This window comes from Equus quagga, chromosome 5 (genome assembly GCF_021613505.1).
Source record: "Equus quagga isolate Etosha38 chromosome 5, UCLA_HA_Equagga_1.0, whole genome shotgun sequence".
NCBI classification, from domain to species: Eukaryota; Metazoa; Chordata; class Mammalia; order Perissodactyla; family Equidae; genus Equus; species Equus quagga.
The window spans coordinates 92,482,365-92,504,596 of record NC_060271.1 but is presented as its reverse complement, the minus strand read 5'-3'; positions in this window follow the sequence as shown (position 1 = coordinate 92,504,596).

Genomic DNA, 22,232 nt, shown 5'->3' with positions numbered 1-22,232 from the left:
ATACAGGTGGACTGGAGTCAGTTCACAGACAGGGCTAGGATGGGTCATCTCATAGTGGTTCATGTAATTCCCCTCAATACCTTTCACTCAAACAAGATTAAACACAATAAAATACATTAATATTAATTGAACTATAGTGCTAGATATGCTAATCACCATCAACCTACATTTATTAAGCTTCTCCTACTTTTAGATACTCAGGTAAGTCACTATACTAGGTTACTATTGAGGTCTTCAGCTGTGAAGTTTTAAAAGTGATTTTCTCTGAAAATCTTATTCTCTTACCTCAAGAAAGGGTGCCTAAGTGAATATTTTGGTGTGGGATGGTGTAACAGAATTTTGAAAACCAATTTTATACATATGTCTTTATCATTTGCCTTCATCTTTAGATCAGGGGTCATGGACCTTGGAATTTTATATTCTCTGTAGAATTTTCTACCATTCCTCTGGTTAAAAGCAGGCAAAGCTAAAAACTCACAGGTTCGGAGGTGATTACTGACTGGGTTATGGACTCTTGAAGTAACCAGGATCCGTAGGGACCTGAGAATTGGCACATGGCAGTGAACTCTCCCCGGCGTTAAAGAGTAATAGAATTCTGAAGGCATTTGGAAATGCTGGCATTTGATGGAAATCTGTTTTTGAAAATGTACTGGGAGGGACTTTGAGAAATCCTCTTGGGGCCTCCTTTCTTTGGCAGCTAAAGCGGTATTGTTCTTATTGTACAGAGGAGGAACTGAATCCCAGAGAAATTTAGAGAGCGCTCCAGTGACCTTGCCATTGTCACACCACACAGAAATGGCAGCTGAGGGCAAATGAAATGCTGATTTAGTGATACACTGCTCTTAGCACCACCTCATACTGCCACCCAAAAAATACCATTGTCAAGAAAAGGAGAACATGTGCTTCCTTAGCTCTCTCCAGATAGCTAAGCTCCTGAAGGGTTGAGCACCTGCAACATTTCAGAAGGACTTTATTCATCCATCTTCTGGCCCCAATTCAAGACCAGCAAGTGGGACAACAGTGGACACTGGTTCAGAACTCAACCACTGGAATCATATAGTCCTGGGTTCAATGCCTGCTCTGCCACCTACCAGTTTTATGAACTTGGGCAAGACACTTAATGTCTCTAACCCTCAGTTTCTTTATCTGTAAAGTGGAGAGAATAATATCTACTTGTTTTTGTTGTCAGGATTAAATATGTGATAATCTTTATAAAGCACATAGTGTGGAGCTGGACACAGTGATGCCTAGAAACATCTGCTGCTGTGGTTGTCATCAGGTCACCACTCAAGAGTGGTGAAAATGAAGTGCTTTAGCTCACTCATCTGGTTTGTGCTTCACAGTATTGAACATGCTCACAGACATCCCCAGCCTTTTCCATCTATTTTTTTTCTTTCCACAGCTCCAGCTGTTGCTAAAAATATACACAGTGTGAAGAAGGGATAACGTCCTTCCTTTGTCTTTTCACCTTGTATTTCTTCTGCCCTTCTTTAGAGATGCTCTGAGTGTGGGAGGTAGGGGCTCACACTCACTCCTGGGTCTCTGGCACCACCCCCTCTGCTTACCTAGGCCCCCACCCTCTGGACTCTTCTTTCTTTTCAATCAATCAAAATTTATCCTTAGGTGCTTTCCCCCTGGAGGATGTAGTAGTCTGTAGTCTTCAGGTTGGATCCAGCCTCAGAAGTATTTTCTATGGTCAGCACAGTGTTTGACTTTTTGAGAAAACTATTAGTTGTAAATTTTAACAGTTAGGAAATTTCACATGAAAGCCAAGGAATGGTATGTGTCACTGGGCCCACCCTTCCTAATGGTAGTCACTAGCTGCATAGCAGCTGTCCTCTTCAGATAGCTAGGTCCCGCCCAAGTTCACCGTGGTCTCTAAGCATCCCTAAAGCCTTTTACCTGGTCTGCTTTATTATTTGCCTTCCTGTCCAGACCCTACAGTCATTTGCTTCTGTAACCTAACAAATTTAAATCCCAAAAGGTAGCAGTTGGTGGAATGGCTTAATGAAATACCTGACTTGCCCATGTTCCCCATGTATTAAACATCGATATAGATGAACTGCTTTTTTCATGCCGAATTAACATGATTAACAGACATTTCAAGCTGATGCATAATGATACTGCCTGCCAGTTTAGACTCAAGAGTATTACTATCTTTTCCTATATCAGGATTTGGGTACACATGAATCTTTGTCTAACTTTTACTTTTTCTCTTTGAAATGTTGTAAAAGTTAATGGAGACAATAAAAGTACTAATGCCGATGTTATAAAGTTTGAAATCATTCAGTGCAATACTTTTTAATGTCACTAGAAAGTAATTTCTCAGAAGTTATCCCAGTTGCTCATTCAGCCGCTGATTGGGGTTTAAGGTGGAAACTTAAGAGCATGTGTCAAATGTAGAAAAGATATCATCAAAAACCAGGTCTACAATAAGAGGTGTATTTACAAATGTTTTAGCTTTCTGAGAATGGAAGCACTCTTAGAGCACATGTATATGGTTCCACTTTTCCATTTTCAAATCTGGTAGAAGTTTTCAGGAACATTTTATGCATATAATATGTCCCGCCTGTATTTGTTTGTTTGTTTTTCAGGTATTGCTGGAGATACAAAGTCTTACCCAAAAGGAACAAATTTCATTGGTAGATTTCTTTAGGATCTGACATAGGTCATTGGAGGAGATTTTTGGGGGCTATGTGTTGAGCACCTAGTGGCTGTAAGGCCCTCTTGAATTGTCACAACAGTTCTGGAAATAGGTATTGTCCCTGCTTAGTAAGGCAGCACAGTGTCTCAACTTGCCTGGGTCCATTTCCTGGCTCTTCCATTGACTTGCTCTGGGACCTCGAGCAAGTAACATAACTTTTTTAATCCTCAGTTTTATGATCTGTAAAATGGTTTATTGTGAGTATCATGTGAGGTAATATATGTTAGCACAGTTAGTGCAATTCCTGGTACAAAACGAGCTCTAAACAAATATTGGCTGTCGTCGTTATTTAGAGTAATCTTGAAATCCTCCCATTTTGAACAGCTGCCTACTCTTCCTCCGGGTAGGGCTGGGCTCAGCTTCCCAAAAGCAGAGGTGGATACTTCCTGTGCCAGGTGGCCCCTCTTCCCTTCACAGACTGTCTGTGGAAATTGCTTGGAATTGGAGATTGCCTTTTTGCCACTTTGGTTCCATCTTTGTCCCTCTCTTTCTCACCCTGATCTTCTGCACAGCTTGATTTCCAGTCTATTGCCTCTTCTTTGCTTAAAATGAAATTAATTTCCCTCTCTCACACCCTTCTCCTCAGTCACCTACCTGCTATTTCTGCATAAAGTTCAAATGATTTCAGTGTTTCAGTGAACTTTTTAAGGTGAAAAAAAGTGGAACTGATAGTCCTCAGCCTAGTCAGCAGTTTTAATTAGAGTGAGTGTGTAGCATGCTGTTAATTAAATGAGGAGTTATTTTTAGATGTGTGTGTTCATTAGTCCTCCTGAGTGCCTTTTCCTTCACGTTTGTAAAAAACAGGTGAATTTATGGCCTGGTTAGAAGTCATTAACTCTTCGTCTTCACTTTGTTCAGCAAAATCACTTATGGAGCTTTTCTGTTGCTAGAAAATCCGAATTAAGGCAGGATGAACATTGCACTTGGGAAGCAAAGCTGCCTTTCTTTTAGTAGTGCATTCTCTCCAATGATCCCTCCCAAAGACAGCACTCTAGGCTGTGGACATTTGCTCCAGATACTCTAATATTAGGTGCTTTTGCACTTCATCATAGAATCCAGCTCTCAGAGCTATTGAGCCATTTTCGAAGCATAGAGCTCTGCTGTCTGTTGGGGAATGATTCACCCTTCAGACCACACTCTGGCAATTTTATCCCCGGGGCTGTCTCTAATGTCCTGTTGTAGTTTGGATCAAATTGAACTTAAAAACTCTTTTATAAAATTTGAGGCAAGATCATACCAAGTAAATATACGTATGTGATTTTATATATATATATATATATATATATATACACACGAGCCATATATGTACTTTAAAAAATAAATTAATCTTCAAAAAAAGATATATCCTGTATGATTCCATTCATATAACGCTCCCAAAATGACAACATTATAGAGGTGGAGACAAGATCAGTGGTTGCCAAGTGTTAGAGACAGGTGTGACTATGAAGGGATAGACAGGCAACAATTTGTGGTAATGGATCAGTTCTTGTTTTGATTGTGGTGGAAGTTACACAAATCTTTACATGTGACAACATTTCATAGAAGTAAACACACACACACAGAAAGAAAAAAAGAAAAACAATCCCAGTAAGATGATTATGTGTTATATGTTAAGTCAAATATGCATAAATACAACAAATAAAGTAGAAAGTAAATAAAAAACGCATTGCTAAGATTTGGAGTAGCCTTCTTAGCTGTGGCTGGACAGGCAAATTAACACAGTCATTTAGTCAAGTCATGTTTACACTCAATGTCAACTGAAATATGTTCACTGAAGTCTTCTGCTTTATTAAAGTTTTTAGTGCCTATTAATGAATGATAATGCATTGAATTCCCTACAACTAAGTTATAATTTCAATACCTTGCATTTTGCTTCTGGCTTAGTCAATAATTTCATGTGCCTCTGCCTATGATCAAGAATTTTAAGTTAACAAAGGGTTATTTTTTGCATTAGAATAGAACAGAGCTTTAATGTACAAGTTTATAGAAGCTTGTTCCTGTTATGGACATTAGCCTCTATGTGGTCAGTCATCAATTACGCAGAATTTGTGGGAAATGTCTCTTTTTTCTCTTTCCCTTTATCACCACCATCCCACTTCGATATGACTATTGACTCTGATTGATTTTTAGGAGTGTGGGGGTAACTGAGAAGACCACCTTTCTCTCCATTTCTGACTCTTGATTTTCTTGGTAACATTAACTCCCTATACATACTTAGTCTTGATAGATTGTGAGGAGTTTAAGCTTATTTTGTGGGATTCTCTCCCTCTTCCCCTTCGTGTATCTTGTCTCCCTTTTAATGATCCTTCACATAAAATTCCCAGTGCCTTCATGGGGCTGGGGTCCTATTTCTCATAGTGGAAAGTGATCTGGTAAATAAATAACGACAACATATTAAATCATCTATGTCCAATTCCACCTTAAGAGAAATTATCAGAAAAAATATAAGCAATCTATTGCAGTAATTTATTTAAGTGATTCATATTTAAAATGTCAGAAATTAAAGATGCCTAGAAAAATCTAAATAATGACCCATTGATATTGGAAGAAAATTGGGGCAATGCTTAACCTAAAGGAATGAATTTCTAAAATACAATGGAATTTCGGTCACTATAGCACCTTGGAAGGAAAGAGAACATTTTTCAGGGTGCATGCGGTTGGCTTTTTTCATACTCTTTGAGTTATGATAACCAAGCAATTGCCTAAATCAAGCACGAAGGTTTTCTTACCTCTGTGTGTTCAGTAGGCTGAAATTTAAAAATGTATGTAAAACTGAATTTGGGGAGTCTGCAAATCTGAGCATCTCTATTAGATTTTAAGTTCTCTGAGAGCAGAGGCGTGTCTTTTATAACTTTGTGTCTTACTACTATTTAGTAGATATTTAACATACTTATATTTAACATACTTAATATAATATTTAATAAACATTAATAGATATAATGAGTGTATTGATATCCTCAAAAAGTTTAGATGCTAACATACTATTGTGCAGATGAAAACAATCATTGATCGGTATATTCATATTTTCAGATCTCTGATTCTCCTTAACTAATATCACATTCAGCAACAATATACATTAATTGTGCTGTATTTTTTGCCTTGATATTCTTTAAGAGATCATTTGGGATATCAATATTAACTTTCTACACATGTATAAAGAAATTCTAATAGATGTCCATTTCTCAAACGTGCTTCCTTGCTTAAGAAAAGAATGTCTATACTTTGGGAAAGTGTCAGTCTGTTCTATAATGAGCATCCATGGTTATTGTTCAGAGAAAACTTACTATTGCTTTTCAAAGAAAACAACAGCTGGCCAATACATAACCAACCCATATCATTATCAATGACGTTTTTTACTACATTTCTGGGTTTATATTTCCAGATTTCTTTCCCAGGAATAGAAAAACAACCATATATTATTCTGCTCTAAAAAAAAAATCCTAAACTCTGAATTCTAAAACTATAAATGTAAAAGGTTTTAATTTTTGTTTTTCATTTTTATTTTAAAAAATTCATGTCGCAAAACAGTCAACAAACTTTTTCTGTAAAGGGCCAGACAGTAATTATTTTTGGCTTTGCAAGCCAGTCAGTTTCTGTTTCAACTACTCAGCACTGCCCTTGTGGAGAAAACAGCCAATATGGAAACAAATGGGCATGACTAAATTTAGCCCACAGGTCTTAGTTTCCTTACCCCTCTTATAGAAATGTCAACCAAAAAAAAATTATTATTTTTTGCTTTATTTTGTGAAGAAAGCTGGTGTTATGAAGGAGTTTCACCTGGAAGCACTACTGAGATCTCAAAATGTTGGCAGTAATGAATATTTAGGAGGAGATTAGTAATAAACCTGTGGAATCGGTAAGTGACTGGCACACAGAGTTGGCACTAGCTTCAAACAGAAAAATCAGGTCCAGTGGTGCCTCGGTTAAAGGAGAATAACCCCATTTTAGTGATAGCAGTTGATAAATGTTCATGGCACTCTCCCAAGGAGATGTGTGTAGAACAGATGGTTAAGTACTAGCACAGAGCCAAAGGCTGAGAAGTTTATTTTTGATTGGTTACTCACTGCCACCTCTTTGATACCAAAATGGGTATCAAATGAGTATCCAAATGCGTACCGTGGACGCTCAATTTCTATAGTAGATAAAGGAAAAAAAATAGCAATCCATTATTCTTCCATTTAGACCAATCTAAATTGATTATCGTCCTCGTCTCCCATTTACCCTACCACACGTCTCTCTTAAAACATAATTTCAGGAGTAAAAGTATTTATACATTTTTGCTGAGTGCAAGGATTTAATGTGCTGAGCAACATATCATTCAAGGAGCTGAAGTGCAATTTTCTGATTGATAATGGAAATGTTAATGTATTGTTAGCCCTCGTATTTTTAGCCTGAAGTGAACTAATAACTAGAGTCATTGTGTTGTGCCTATAAAGTGTGCAGGCAAAAGGGAAGGTGCAGAAGTTGAGGTCTATTTTTCTAATTAATTATAATATTGGAAAAGTGAATTAGATGGAAGAAAAAAATCCAATTTCGTACCCTTTTGCTGGTAAAAGGGGCAATGGAATAACCAATTCCTGAACTCTGTAATGCTATTCTTTGGATAATTTTATTTCAGAAAGTTTTACCCATTAATCCATGTGTTGTAATTATTAGTTCAACACTTGCTACTGTGGAACTTAAGGCTATTCTTTGGATAATTTTATTGCAGAAAGTTTTACCCATTAATCCATGTGTTGTAATTATTAGTTCAACACTTGCTACTGTGGAACTTAAGATTTCACTGAATGAAACACACTGTTTCTCTGGACATGTCATTCTCTCTGCCCCAATGCCCTCACATTGCCATGGCATTCCATAGAGCAGACACTCAGTCACCTTGGGCCGTCTAGCTCTGTTGCCCGCAAGGCTCATACTGAGTCTGAAGGAGAGTGAGAGAAAAGATGAAAAAGGAACCGAGAGGCAGTGCCCTGGAAGTGTCCTGTTTCTTTTGAACCCATGGAGCAGGTGTGTGACATGCATTCTTAAGGGAAAGGTATTGCCCCCCAGGGGGTATAGGGGATCAGTGTTTAAGCGTCATGACAACGGCTTGTGGCCTCCAAAGGGTAACAGTACACAAACAGATATACAGTATATTCGAGGCATTAAAATGTCAAGGGGGAGGAATTAGGAAAAAACATCTAAAGAGACTCCTTGGAGAGGTGATAATGAAAAAAAGGTTGAGAAACACTGATCTGCGAAGAGGAAGGCAGGCCCTTTTTGCCTTTCTCTCAACCTTTCCAACGCACCTGATTTGATCAACTGAACAAACGGAAGCCCATTTGCTGGTGGATTGTGTCTAAGTCTCAGAGCGGCCCCGTATTTGCCTTGATGTGGGATGGGGAGAGGCCTGGGTGACTCTCTTCTCCACCAAACCTAATCCCCAAAGCACTGTCCATACATGGTGTCCTCTGGTTCCAGTTCTCCAGATCCACATGTTGGTGGGCTGAAAAACCAGTCAAATACTAGTTGGAGTGTTTTGAGCTACACGGAGTTATTCATAAGGAGAGACCCTAAAAGACTTGAAAATCTTGGGAGCATTTTTCTGTTGGCCAGTTTTGCTGACTTTAGAGGAAAGGATTGGGTTTTTCATTTCTACCAGAATAATTTAAACTTAAACTCTTTGTAAATGTCAAAATTCCAAATAATGGGTCCCCTTCTCTAATATGTTACAATGGGAGGGGAAAAAGGAGAATGAAACACATCAGCTAGTCTATCCTTAGTCCCAGCCTCTCCCTATGTAAGGACAAGTTTAATTGAAAATTGAGTGCCCTGGAGGAGCAGCAGGGACATTTTCCTGATCCCACCTCCCTTGCTTACATCATCCCCAGCTTTCTGTTGCTGGGGTAAAACAGCAGCTGTGCAGTGTGGACCTTGAGCAGCTGAAGGTCCAATTAACAGAGTCTCAGACTGACATGTTCACACTTGGACACCTCTTTGGAGACAGGGTACGTGGCAGTTACTAAAAAGATGTTCTCACCTCTGGGGGTGAGCTCTGTCAGAAAGAATTGATAAAAAAAAAAAAAAAGAAGCAATTGATGAAATCTGAGAAAGACAGAGTCTAATGATCCCTTTTCTTTGCCATGTGTTTTTGCTGAGTGACTCCTTCTACAGAATGGGAGATTAATTTAAGGTCAAGCAGATATTTATTAGCTCTCCTGACATTGCCAAGAAGTAAAAAGCAGTTTGGGTGTGAAGGAGATAAGAAAGTATAAGCTCAACTGCAGTAAAAAAGCAGAATTTGAGTGTGTCATGAGAAAGGCATAGGAAAAGTATTGTGGGTGATCAAAGAAAAATAGATCACATCTGATTTGGAAGGACTAAGAGAGGCTTCCTGGAAGAGGTGACACGTGAGGTAGTCTTGCTAACGAGGGTAAGATTTGAAGATAGGATGGTGGGAAGCATATTCCAGGGGGAGGCAAGGATATGAGCAGAAGTTCGTCCCTGGGAAAGCACCAGCTGTGTTAAGGGAACAAGCAGCTGCTTCTTGGACTAGGAAGTCACAGGTGACGTTTGGGAGCTCAGTTTCCTCTTGTGGAGGGGAGAAGCTACCTTGTAAACATGGGGGAAGTAGGAGGAGCAGAGCTAGCTGAGTCTGCAAGGTTAGACACCTCTTTGGAAGGCCTGAAATGGAGTTCAAGGCCAGAGAAGCTCATTCTGCAGTGACCCCCATATGCATCCGAATGTTGAAGGGTGGTGTGAGCTGATCCCCTTGACTGCAGGGCCAGACAACTTGGTGTCCCTCTGAGAGACAGCAATGGAAGGGCACAGAGGAGAGCTTCAGAGAGAACGGCTCCTTTCTCTGTCACTACTCAGAATTCAGGAGGTCTTTTTGAATCCAAGAGTAAGTCCTAGAGGAAACGCATGACTCAGGTTGGATGGGCCCAAGGACACCAGCCTGGATGCCTCTGATTTGCTAGAGAAGTAAGACTCATCCCTTGGCTTAGACACTGGTTTTATTGAGCGACATAATCAAGTCCTGACCTCTCTGAGCTTCCTTTTCCTGGTCTGGTGGATGGTGGTATTACCTTCCCTGTGTATACAAGATCCAATTAGTATGTAAAGTGATCATATCTGTGAAAGCACTTCAAAAATTTTTATTTTTAGTGCTAGTATGGGTGGTAGTTTTGATTCATAAATTATAAATTGTTTTTTATAAGCTCTTTACTACACTGGTCTAAAATATAGAATCTGAGCCTTTACAGTTCATTTTAAACTCATAGATAGATAGATAGACTGTAAACATTAAAAGGGATTTTAGTCCCATCTAGTTCTCCTCACCTGCTGAAAGACAGCATGCCACAGTGGTCAAGAGTGTAGATGTTGCAAATAGATGGAGTGTGTCCAAATACCATTTCTGCTACTTACTAGCTACATGAATCTGAGCGAGACTATTTTAACTTCTCTGTGCCTTAGTTTCTTCCTCTGTAAAGTGGATACGAAAAATGCTTTCTATCTCATAGAATTGTTGTGAGGATTAAGTGAGTTAATACATGCAGAACCATGAGAACCTGTGTGCGTCAGTGCACCGTCAAAGCTAGGTCAACTGACCCATTTTTCAGATGAGGAAACTGAGGCCTGGAGAGGTGAAGTGACTGCTCAAGGCATTTATTTCCTCAGTGGCAGGGCCAGGACTGGAACATGTTTACATGACCCCAGGTCAGTGTCTTTCTACTTCCTCCCACTGTCCTCTGTTTACTCAGTCAGCAAGACTGGCTTCTGATGAAAATTTTGAAGTGAAGAGAAAGTCTGCCAAAATCTTTCAAGTATCTTCCAAGGGGAAACAAATCAGGTATCTACAGGGAGAAGGAAGAGCCTCTCAGGAAGAACTGTGTAGAATCCGTCCTTACATGGAGATTAACATCATGTAAATTCCCCAGAGCCCTTCACACGGAACTACTCCCTGTGGTTGGCGTCTCTCCCCTGCCTGAGGCACTTACATCGTACCTGCTGGTCTGGGTCTCTGGCATATTGAATGCAAATTACACAAGGTTCTCCCTGGGCTATAGGAGGAAATAAATTGTAGACTGTTGCCTTGAGTGTGGAGTGTACATTTCTTCATGCTCATGTTCTAGGCACCTGGTACAGCATCTAATAGAGACTCAGTAAATGTCCACTGAATTGACATGGAATAAAATAATGCTCAGCTTGTGACATTGGAGAAAAGTTCTATTTTTGCAGCCTCACTGTGCCTGGTAGAGACATTCATTTCATGTTGTTTCCACCCTGTCCTGGGACTCAAACAAGATGTAGCAAGGTGGTCATTCTTGGGTCCCTGGGGAGAGCCTCTTGACCTCTTGGGACCTCAAGTTATGTATTCATGAAAGGGGAATAGTAATATGCACAACATCCGGCAGATAAATGAGCATCTATCTGCAAAATGTGTAACCACCTGAGGTAGACATGCTGGGAGGGGGAGTAAAACAGCAGGAAGCACCACCGAGCTGCTTGCACCCGGGCACCTGGCAGTCAGCCTCAGAGGATGTGAGATCATTGCACAGCTGCAGAGCTAGAGGGGCTCCAGTGGGGCTTCAACCCTTCCACTCCTCAGAGGCTCAGGAAGAGGAGGTGGCAAAGGGGTCCTGGACCTGGAAGAGGCGCATCCCTGTCCTGCTTACCTATGCTGAGGAACAGCATGAAAGCACTCTAGAGCGCAGGTGAGGTCACCTCCAAGATAATGGAGTCAGGGGTTCCTATGCACATTTGTGGACCACTTGGCACTCCATGGTAACATTTCCCACGTTAACAGTAAATCGAGAAGACAACACAGTGTATGTGTGTGTGGGTGTGGGTGTGTGTGTGCAAGGTGGACTTTTTTTCCTCTTGATTTGTGTTTCCACTTCTTAATGATAAAATATCTTTTCTTTCATGAAATGACAGTGTTGATAAATGGTAGTTAGAAACAAAAAAATTTTTTAAAAAGCCAAAAACTTTTTACTGGGAAAAAAGTTGATGCCCTATTTTGAGCCCTATGATAAAAAAATAAAATATAAATTTACTGGTCTGTGAAATCCCAAAATCTGGGGACAATCTGTGGAAATGGCTTGTCTAGGCTTCTGTGAACACAAAAATTAGTAGTAGTATTACTTTAATTGGAGGCTCAAAGCTGTGAGAGGGTCTTCAAGGAACCCTTCAGAGCCTGGAGTTCAAAGTCAAAGGCAAAACTTATGTTCTGACTCCAGCTGGATAAAGGGCAAGAGGGTGGGTGAATTATCCCTATTTAAAAATGAAGACACTAAGGCTCAAAGATGTATTAGCTTGCCCAAAATTACCTAAAAAGGGAGCTACTGCGCTGGAATTTAAAGCCTGTGCCATCTGTTCATAATGTGGGCTTTATACAAATAATAACCACCATTTATTCAAGTCTTACTGTGTTCTAGGCACTGTGCCTAAGCTCTTTGTATGCATTATATTATTCAATGTTACATAACCTTTATGAGGTATGTATTATTATTATTATTATTCTCACTTTGCAGAAAAGTAAATTGAGGCTAAGAAAGGTTAAATTATCTGTCTGAGGTCACAGCTAATAAAAGGCATAGTGGGGACCTAAACACAACTTGTCTGTCTGGCGCTAGGACATGTACTTCACCACTAGCCTAAGTTGCCCCCTAACAGTACAAGCTTCTTGGGAAAGAGATTATGTCTCCTTGTATGTCTTGGAAATCTCTTAGTCATCTAAAATGGTAGAAGGGAAAGGATCACCTTAGGGTTGGTAGAGAGGTGAGGATTTGGAATTTGTGGAAATGGGCTCTCTAGATACAGAGGATTGGTGGAGGGCAAGAATATTCTCCTGACTTAATAGCAGGAAACTGGAGTTGCCTTGTAGTTGAAAAAAAATAAGAAAAGTGCTATTCTTAAAAGCCCATATAATCCATACAAACTAAAAGGCTATGTCAAAATGAAGTGAAAACCAGAACAGAAGAGCAGGAAAGTGGAAGAGTGGTATCTAGAAATCACAAGCATTTTTGAACAGGTGAGAAACCCTTTGACCAAAGGAAAGGTGGTGGTACATTTTAGAGGTACGATGAGCGAAGTCTAGAGAAGGGAAATCTACCACAGTACTACTCCGACTGGATACCACAGCTGGGAAGCATCATTATCATCTGGCAGCTTGTTAGAAATGCTGATTTGGGGCCTACTGAATCAGCTTCTCAAGAAGTGAGATCCAGAAATCTCTTCCTCACACATGTTAAATTTGAGCAGCACTGTGCTACAGTCTTCTTCCCAGGTCCCATTTCATGTCAGCCCTGGAAGTGCTCCAAGCTTTAGGACACCACATCACCCTGAGATGCCAGGCAGTCAATGCCATAACCCTGAACACTCATCACTCATTTGGCACTGAGGCCTGATGCTCTGGACCATGGCACTTCCATATCACTCCCTGTAACTACTCAACAATTTCTAGAGAAATTTCTGCTGCAGGTTCTGGAGGAGACAGCCTTACATCCTACATATGAAGACACCAATTAGAAGAGATGACAAGTCAACATCTATTTCTGGCACATGAGGAAGAACCAATTGTAATTGTGAAAATGTCCCTCCGTTGAACCTTTTAGTAACACTTTCTCTACAAAATGGCAAAGAGAGAAGCTATTATAGGACAGAGAAACCAATGGCTCTGTATTTCAAGAGAAAATAGAAGAGCTTTAAGAAGTAGTAAGAAGCAGCTGAGGACAAGTGCTTGAATTTCTTGCCTAAAGAGGAAGAATGTTTGTGTCCACTTTGGAATGAATGAAAGTGTGTGATCTGTTGTGCTGCAGGAAGCTTTGACCCCATACATCCTAAGTACTTTACCTTCAATTTGTTGCTGGTCCAGAGAGCACTCAAAGGGTGAAAGGTGGTACTCACTTCTAAATATCTCCCTCACCAAAATCCAAAATGCCTGAAATGCCATCATTAGAGTTGCATTGCTTGTGGCTAAGTATTTCATCCAGGAATCTTTCTTAACAGATCTGGAGAAAATATGGCCTATTGACGTTAAAACTCCCATGTCAGATAAGACTCTGGGGAGCTGGGACATCTGGGGATAATGGAGAGGGAATTAGAAAGGGGAGAAATTATGCAGACAGGAAAAGAACAGCTTTCCTAAGGTTTACCTCATGAGAACCCATCACTCTCCCTCTCACTTTTTTAAGCCCCAGCTAACTAACCTAGAGTCAGCTTTACGAGTTGACAGCCCTACCTTTGTTGCATGCCACTGGCCAGGGAATCCTGAACAGAGAACACAAGTGGTCCCTTTGGCTTTAGTCTGTAACTGAAGAAAGGGTGATTTCTTTGACCAGTGGGGAGCATTGCTGTCAACTAGCTGTGGGCAGGCCTGGATCTTCCCCTCTCTTCCCTCCCCTGGTTATATGCAGCCAGGTCACATGCCAGACCCTGACACAGGCCTCCTTAGGTTTCTTGTCTCCTTTTCCAAATCTTGTCTCCACCACTGACCATTCCACAGCTAGAACTCATGTTCTACAGGTCTGCAAGACTTCAGCAACCCTTCTAAAATAAAATATCCCTGGGTGTGTGTATACTTTGTTTTATTCTCTATCTCTTTAGTTATCAATTAATAATAGTAAATTTTAGTTGATGGTCATTGAGAGCAAGAAGGAGATTATTTAGGGAGATTGTGATGTGATGGTGCCAAAATGTTTCACTCTTAAGAATGACGGCCATGAGCACTTTGTAGAGATATAGAGAATAAACAAAAGTGAAGAAAAAAATAGAACTTGCTGAGATAAATACTGAGGGCAGCTATGTAATACATTGTCTTACGTAAAACAGTAGTGTTTTAAGAGGCTCCAGAATTTGCAAGTGGGGAAATTTAGGGCTTCTTGTTTTTAAAAAATGGCTATTCAGTAAGATTCAAAATTTGGATGCATTTTCTACAGTTTCATTATACGTTATGCACATTATGTATAATAGTATATATAGAATACTATACAATATGTATATATATTTATTAAATGCATTTATTTATTTAGATGTAGCAGAGGATAAAATAAGGAGGAATTCCGGAAGGAACTAAATTTTAAGCAAACTTTTCAAAGAAACAGAAATTGAAAGGGCGGATTGGCATTTAGAGAGGATGGCATAAGCCCAGGGAAGGTGAAGTCACACACAGGCGGCTACAGGCTGCTTGACTAAGGCAGAGTGGCCAGTGAGGGGAGGCTGGGACAGTAAGTTCAAGCCAAGTGGAGGGACCAACTGATAAAGCAACCCAGAGCGGTAGCTGTGGGAGGTGGGTCTGGAGGGTTCCCAGTAAGCTCAAGCAGAAGGACGACTTAATATGAAGAGTGTGAGGGAAGGGCTGGAGAGGCAGCTAGGTCAGTGCTGGCGTGGGAGACAGAGGACTGGAGGGAAATAAAGTGTCTGATTGCTTTCAGATCACACATGGGTGAATCTGAGAAAATGAGCAGAAACAATGTCTCCACCTCGCTCTGGGGATGTGAGTGGGAGTCTGCTCTCAGTTCCCCCAATGCTCCTCTTATCAAGGCAACTTCTTGGACAGAATTGATGAGACTCAGAGGCATAGGTGCCTCTGGCTAAGGCTGCAACGTGGGTCAAGTGGCTCTTTCAGATGATTTTAGCCCCTCCCCTGAAAAGGGGTTCAGGCTCCCTCTGCGCATCTCTGTTGTGATGAACCATCAGCAAAGCCATCATGTCCAAGGAGCTGAAAATCTGTTTGTCTCATGGTAGAACAATGGCAAATGCATGCATTGGGCTGGTGGCAGGCTCCACTTTGGAGCCCATAACAATCATTTCTTTAAAATTCCAGATTGAAATAAAGAGCTGAAATCTCAAAGTGACTCTACAAATGAGTGGACAAAGAGTTTTGTATTCAGTTTCAAAAGACCCTTTCCCCCAAATTATTTTAGAGGCTGTCTTTCTTTAAGAATAGAGAAGCAAAGAGAGGAAACTCATTTTAATCTGACTTACTCTCAGTGAGTTTAGAGTGATAGGGCCGCAATTGGTGTTTAAGGGGGATAAAATAGAGACCCAGATGCTTCATGGAGCCAGGAAAGCTTCCATTTGCTTCTCAGCCTTAAAGAACATACCCTCAGGAAAATGATTGAAGCCTGGGAAATTATGAATATCGGATTAACTGAATAAGAAAACCAGTGAACAGCTGCAATTTTCTGCCATGAGGTGGCTTTTTTTTTTCTTTCTATTTAAGGGATAGGAAACCTTTTATGCATCGGAGGCTCCAAATTGATTCCAAGAGTATATTACCCTAGTAGATAGTAGCTTTACAAAATAAAAAGACAGTCTGAATTTCAGGCATGGGGGTGCATCAGCACTGTTATATCATACCTATTCACTCTGATGAAAGCAAAGAAGATTGAACATTAAAAGCTGAAGGTCATCCATACAGTTGTCCCAATAGCAATCTGTGTACCTTTAACCCTGCAGAGGAAAAGTAATTACCCTTTGGCTTCTCGTGACCTCAACTAACCTTTGTTGAAGGGCCAGAGAAAATAAAGGCTGACCAACAGCCTGCCCTGGCTGCCCTGGGCTTAACCTGCTGTGTGAATGAAGAACAACCCAACAATAGGATGAGAGGATGTTGCCATGGTAATAGCCTGGATGAAGGAGCTAAAATCAGAAATTTATCACAATTAATTGTTTTATTAAGAACCTCCCATCTTTTGGATTATTCCCTTGGGGTGGGGAGGAAGATGTGCTCTCATTTAGATTTTATGAGAGAAAAATTCTGCTCTAATAAATGAAGCAGCCCATACAGTAAAACCATCTAAGTTGTGGCTAGAACTAGACAGCTTTTTGAGAGATGAAAGGATCTATATCTTCTCATAATCTATAAAGATGCAAATATAAACAGCCTGGATGAGAGCCAAGGAACCTCATGCTAACAGGCGAATCTGTTGAGGTGTGGGTTTGGACATTCATTCACCTCTTAATATTTTCAGTAGACTGTTGCCTGTGCTTCTCTGCCTTGGCAAGATCTGGAAAGTATAGGTAATCATATTTAACAGTAGATCAGTGAACAGAAATGTATTTTCACATTTCGTTGTCCTTATTTAACTTTTCTGTTAAATAGAATCCAAGTTCTATGCATTTTTAAGGTGAGCTCGTTTAGAGTAGAAAATAGACACTTACCATCCAATTATGTTCAGATTAAACTAGACTAACCCAAGATGTTCCGCTGCTGTAGACTAATTGAAGGAAAAAGAAATAGAGTAAGCAAGAAATAATCTTTTATGGAGAGCCCACAAGTTCCCTCTTAGGTATAGGTAGACTTATTTAGAAGTAACAATATTTATTTTTAACCTTAGAATGTTTTCATTTGTATTCATTTTATTTTTCATTTTTGTTTTGTTTTAATGCAAGAATGAAATTAGACTTAAAAAATAAAAACTTGGATGTTTTTATTAGTTCTTTTACTTATTTTTATTAAGTGGGTTAATGAATTGTTAAGTAAATAAGAACTGGATATCAACCTATATTTATTTTTTCCTTTTTTTTTCTTTTGGTGGATGCTAGATTAGCAATGTGAAACGTTCATTTGTTGTATTTCCTAAGTAGTGAGTTATTTATATTAATCAGTTTTTAAAATAATTTGAGGTACTAAAACAAAGCAGGCGGTTAAGCTCAGATATTGACTTTCTCTTTAATGGGTATTTCATCAGTGAATTGTAACCACCGATGAAGGAGCATAAACCATAGCAGGTGTTCACTGAAGGCCCTGTTCACAATGAGAAGATTTGCTTTTTTGTCATAACATGAGACACCGACATGAGTTTCATTTACGCATTTTAACTCCAGATATTTATAGGAAATTAATCTCATATTGGGGAGAAGGATTATTCGGCTTTCTTTAGAACTTGTAAAGTTATGTTTAATAGACATAAACTTTTTAAATAAAAGGATGCTGTTGGCACTCTGTTAACTGACAATGAAATCCAGGTCCTGGGCTTCTTGTTTATCCATCTCCTGCCCACGGTTAGTTTATCACTCGTTTTGTGTGTATCTCCTATTGTTAGGGCCAGGATTCTCTGTTTGCTAACACTCCAGGTCCTGTGGTTGTAAGGCCCCGTCTCAAATCATATAATAGATATGGCTAGACTCATTAAACATTCTCTGTGGCCTTTGGCAGGCTTATAACCTTTTTCTCTGCTATAGATAACAGTTTTTCTTAAGTGGTAGCAACACATCTCTAAAAATAAACCTGCAACAAGGTTCTAGTTGTTCTTACCTTAGAGTGAGCAGCCCCTTGCTTGTGATCATGCTTCTTCATTTCCATGTGCTTTAGTTTTTTTTAATGAGCCCATACCTGCTTGTAGGGTGCTAAGAATGTTCCTTCTGGCTGAGGTACCTGCAGTGCTGAGCTTGGTCTTCACAGTCCTCACTATATTTGGATCATCTCCAGGTTTTCTGTGTTTATTAACCCTCAGCTGGACAGCGGAACCGAAAGTGAAGACGGTAAGGGGTTTCTCTTGTTTTACCTGTTTGGGCCAATAGAAGAGTGAGAGGGAGAATGATGATCAAGATCAAAATGTACAAAGCAATGCTCATCTATCTTTATGTGGAGGCAACCGATATCTGCTTGGTCTTCCCCATTCAAAACGATTATGCATAGTTTCTGCTGGTTTGAGTAATCAGTTCTGTATTATAATTACAAAAAAATATTGCACTACATGTAGTTTACCTGTGGAGTACATTTTTACTGTTCTAATTTTTAGAGGAAAGACATCATTTGTATTTATTTAGTTTCTATAGAAATCTTCCCAAAATAATTTTGCAAGGAGCAGGGTAGATCAAGTCTGTCAATAACTAGATATTTAAATGAAAACATGAGAGTATTTACTGATTTATAACTAATAGTACTTCAACCTAACTGCTTTTAGTAACATCCATAAAAAATGGTGTTAAAGTATTAAGAGTTATTGAAAAGATGAGGACTACTGAGAATAGTTCTTTACTAGCTATCTATACTTTACTTCTAATCCTTAATCCTGTGTATGCAAACTTAACTACTAAATAAATGCACAAACCATGAAATGTAAATGAGGAACTAAATACAATATGCCAGAAACAAAAAGATAATTTTTTAATAAATGAAAGAAAAAATTAGATAATAAATATATATGTGGAAAAAGGCTAAAAATTGCCATCCAATACACTTTGAATATACGTATTCAAAAAACAATATAGAATTTTGTTAAAACAGTTTAAGACAATTTTTATGGGGTTAGCACACATATTTTACAACATGGCATTTTGTCAACAGAGTTTAACATAATTTGTATAAAGTAAACATATATGTTTTAAAAATAACATAGCATTTTGTCAAGAGAGTTTACGATAACGTTGAGTTGAATGGATACTTTCAGCTGAAGGGGAAAAAAGCCATTTTAATAGCTTATGGGTGTTAATGCTACCAGCTCCAAATTAAGCAAACACTAACCATGTGGCATTATTCTGCCACACTCAGTATTTAAAATATCTTTTCAGGTATTATGTGCAGTGTAACGAGTCATATATAGAATACAGGATATTTTAGGGGAATACCTAACTGTGACGTCAACACTGTATCTGGGTTCAAAGATATAAAAACATTATAAAAATTTGTATAGCGTCAGTGTTCCTCATGAAAGGACATAATTCAGTCTTCTTCAACAGAATGATGGAAATTTAATGCTGTCAAGCTTCCTACAGTTTCAGGCACATGTAGAAAGAAGGTAACTTACAAAAATAAATTTAGATCTATTGAAATACATCTCAAAAAACAAAGATATTCCAAAGAAATGGTCCAATTTGCCTTTTACAAAGTCTTACACGGTTCATCCTGAGTTTGAAGCAGAGAGTAGGAATTTTACAAAACATGTCAAGTAAAGGTATATACTATGTCATTCTAAAGTAAATGATTAACCCAGTTTACAGTCACAACCACCAGAATTCAATATACAATAGTACCATGTATCCAGCCGTGAAGTAGCTGGGTTTGGTGCTATCTATTTGCATCTTCACATCACAAGCTCGTAACTACAGTTAATATCTAAGCTTTGCACAGGAGTATCAGCTACGCTGAAAGTTACCTTCAGGATTAAATACCTTTAATTGCGCAGCGCCCTGGATTTCCAGTTAACCAAACTATATTTCCAGCAGAAACTCCTGAGGTATAGAGTAGTTCTTGTCTGTAAGCCCTTCCCGCTGGTCTTCTCATGAAGCGGTGCTGGAACGTTTTATTTTTTTAATCCTGTTGATAATTTGACTCTGTCAACTAGTGCTTGTCGACCCATCACTAGCCTTTCTTAGGGTGGAGTTGACTGGGAGGTTGCAGGACTGCAGGCCATACATCATTCTGCCCTTCTCAGAGTACCTTAATATGAACATGGCATCATGACTCTGAGGAAAGGAGGGAGCTGAGCCATCACATATTCCACAAATTGCAGGCTTTCCCTGTGTCCTGCAGTGCTGGAGAAGGGGATGATTGCTGCAGAAAAAAAAATCTGGCCACACTGTAGAGATAATCACCGCAGTTCAGCTCACCCCCCACCCCCCTGTCCTCTCTCTCTCTCTCCTTCTCTGTCTCTTCCTCTCTCTCTTTCTCGCTCTCTGTGCGAGGCCCCAGCTGATTCAGGCTGCATCCATCCATACATAAATCATTCCCCTTATTCTATTGGTTACATGGTACATGGCAAGTATTGATTTTTTCCATTGCCTCATTGCTGGAGAACACTTGGTTTTTGTGAGACAGAAAAGAAAAATAAATCTAAACCAAACAAAAAAATCCTCACCAGAGTTTTGTCTAGATAAAAAATAATCAAGCAGATTTGTACTATGCTAACGATAGCATGTTCTAGAAAGAGTATACTTCTGGGAGGTCCTTTACTGTCTGTTTGCATATGCTTATAGACAACCCTGACTCAAAATAAAAAACAATTGTTCCCAGTTGCGAAGAGCTCTGGGTTCAGGAAGTAGGGAGGATTTACAGAGAGGGAGACACTCTCTAATTGTGCAAGGCAAGGAGACATCTAATTGATCGCTGCCAACTCCAGAAAAAAAAGAAAAGTTTAGTTAGAACACAACTCGGTCAAAAAACGAGGATAAGGAAGCAAAAATCATGCCTCACCACCAAAAGACACATACAGGACAGGAAGAAAGAGATGTTTATTTAGGTTTATTTTCTGTGGTGATAAAGTGTACAAGTGTGCCTTGTTTGTGTGAAGTATAAATATAGAATGTGCCTCAGCTGTCCAAATATTGTCTTTTAATACTCAGAGAGAGGACGTAGCAAAAAAAGTGAATATGTCTTGGTTTAAGATTCTGACGTTTGAGTATCAGAAATAAAGTGTTCTTCAGAACCAAAGTTAAAACACACAGGAGTCTTAATATATGACTTGTCACAAAGACCAATTTGTTTAAAGTGGTAGTGGCTCTTGGACTCTGTCCTAAGGGGTTTTATTTCTGAAATATCAAAATGACTTCTTTATCAGGTAATGCTATCCAAGGATAGTCCCAATATACAAGGAGATTGTGATAACGGGGAAATCGTCATAAAAAGGTTATAGTGCAAATATAAGGCATGAAAAGATGGTAAAAAGCCCATTTTTAATTTTGTAAACCTCTGTGACAATTGATTATCAGTCTAAAAAAGGGTGAAGTTTAGAGAAAAAAGCAATTGAGCATGTTATACAGGTGACAGGATATTTTCTTTTGGGTTCTGCTTAGAGCCATCAACTCGCAAATTTACTACGTACAAATTGCAGATGAGAAGTGTAACAGCTTCTTTAACCTACTTTATGGCTTAAAATAATTCCTTTTAACCCCAAACACTTACTCTGTACGTAAACAGACTCTATTAAGTTAAAATGTTACTGACCACAGAAGTCAGACTGGGATTTCTCCTCTTTTGCCTCACAGAAGCTGTGCTGGGGAATTTTTTTTGTCTTTTTCATCTGGTCTGTCAATTTGCCCTGTGGCCCTTGGTCTTTGCTCCCGGTTTGTGATAGGGTCTGCCTGACAGAAGATTCTGGAGCGGAGCTACAGGGGGCACGTATGCAGAGTTGTGGGCTACCCATCTGGGTGTTTGGCCCTTCCATGCACAGAGTAATACTTCTCTCTCTTCTTATTGTCTAGATCTTTTTATTGAAAGACTCTGAGCATCTCTTTTTTTTTTTTACTTTTTTTAACAAACTTTATTTTGAAATAATTTTGGATTTACTAAGATAGTACAGAGAGTTCCCATATACCTCCCCCTAGCTTCCCCTTATGTTAACATCTTACATAATTATGGTACATTTATCAAAACTAAGAAATTAACATTGGTGCAATGCTATTAACTAAACTACAGACTCTATTCAAATCTCACCAGTTTTTCCACTAATGACATAGGGTTTGAGCATCTCTTTTTGCGTAAAAGTACTGGTTTATCTAAATTGCCATTTCAAGGAAAACTCTGTGAAGACGTGGGAGAAGGCCCACTTGGAATTTTGACGAAATTAATGTTTCGTTGTTTTGTTTGTGTGTTTGTTAT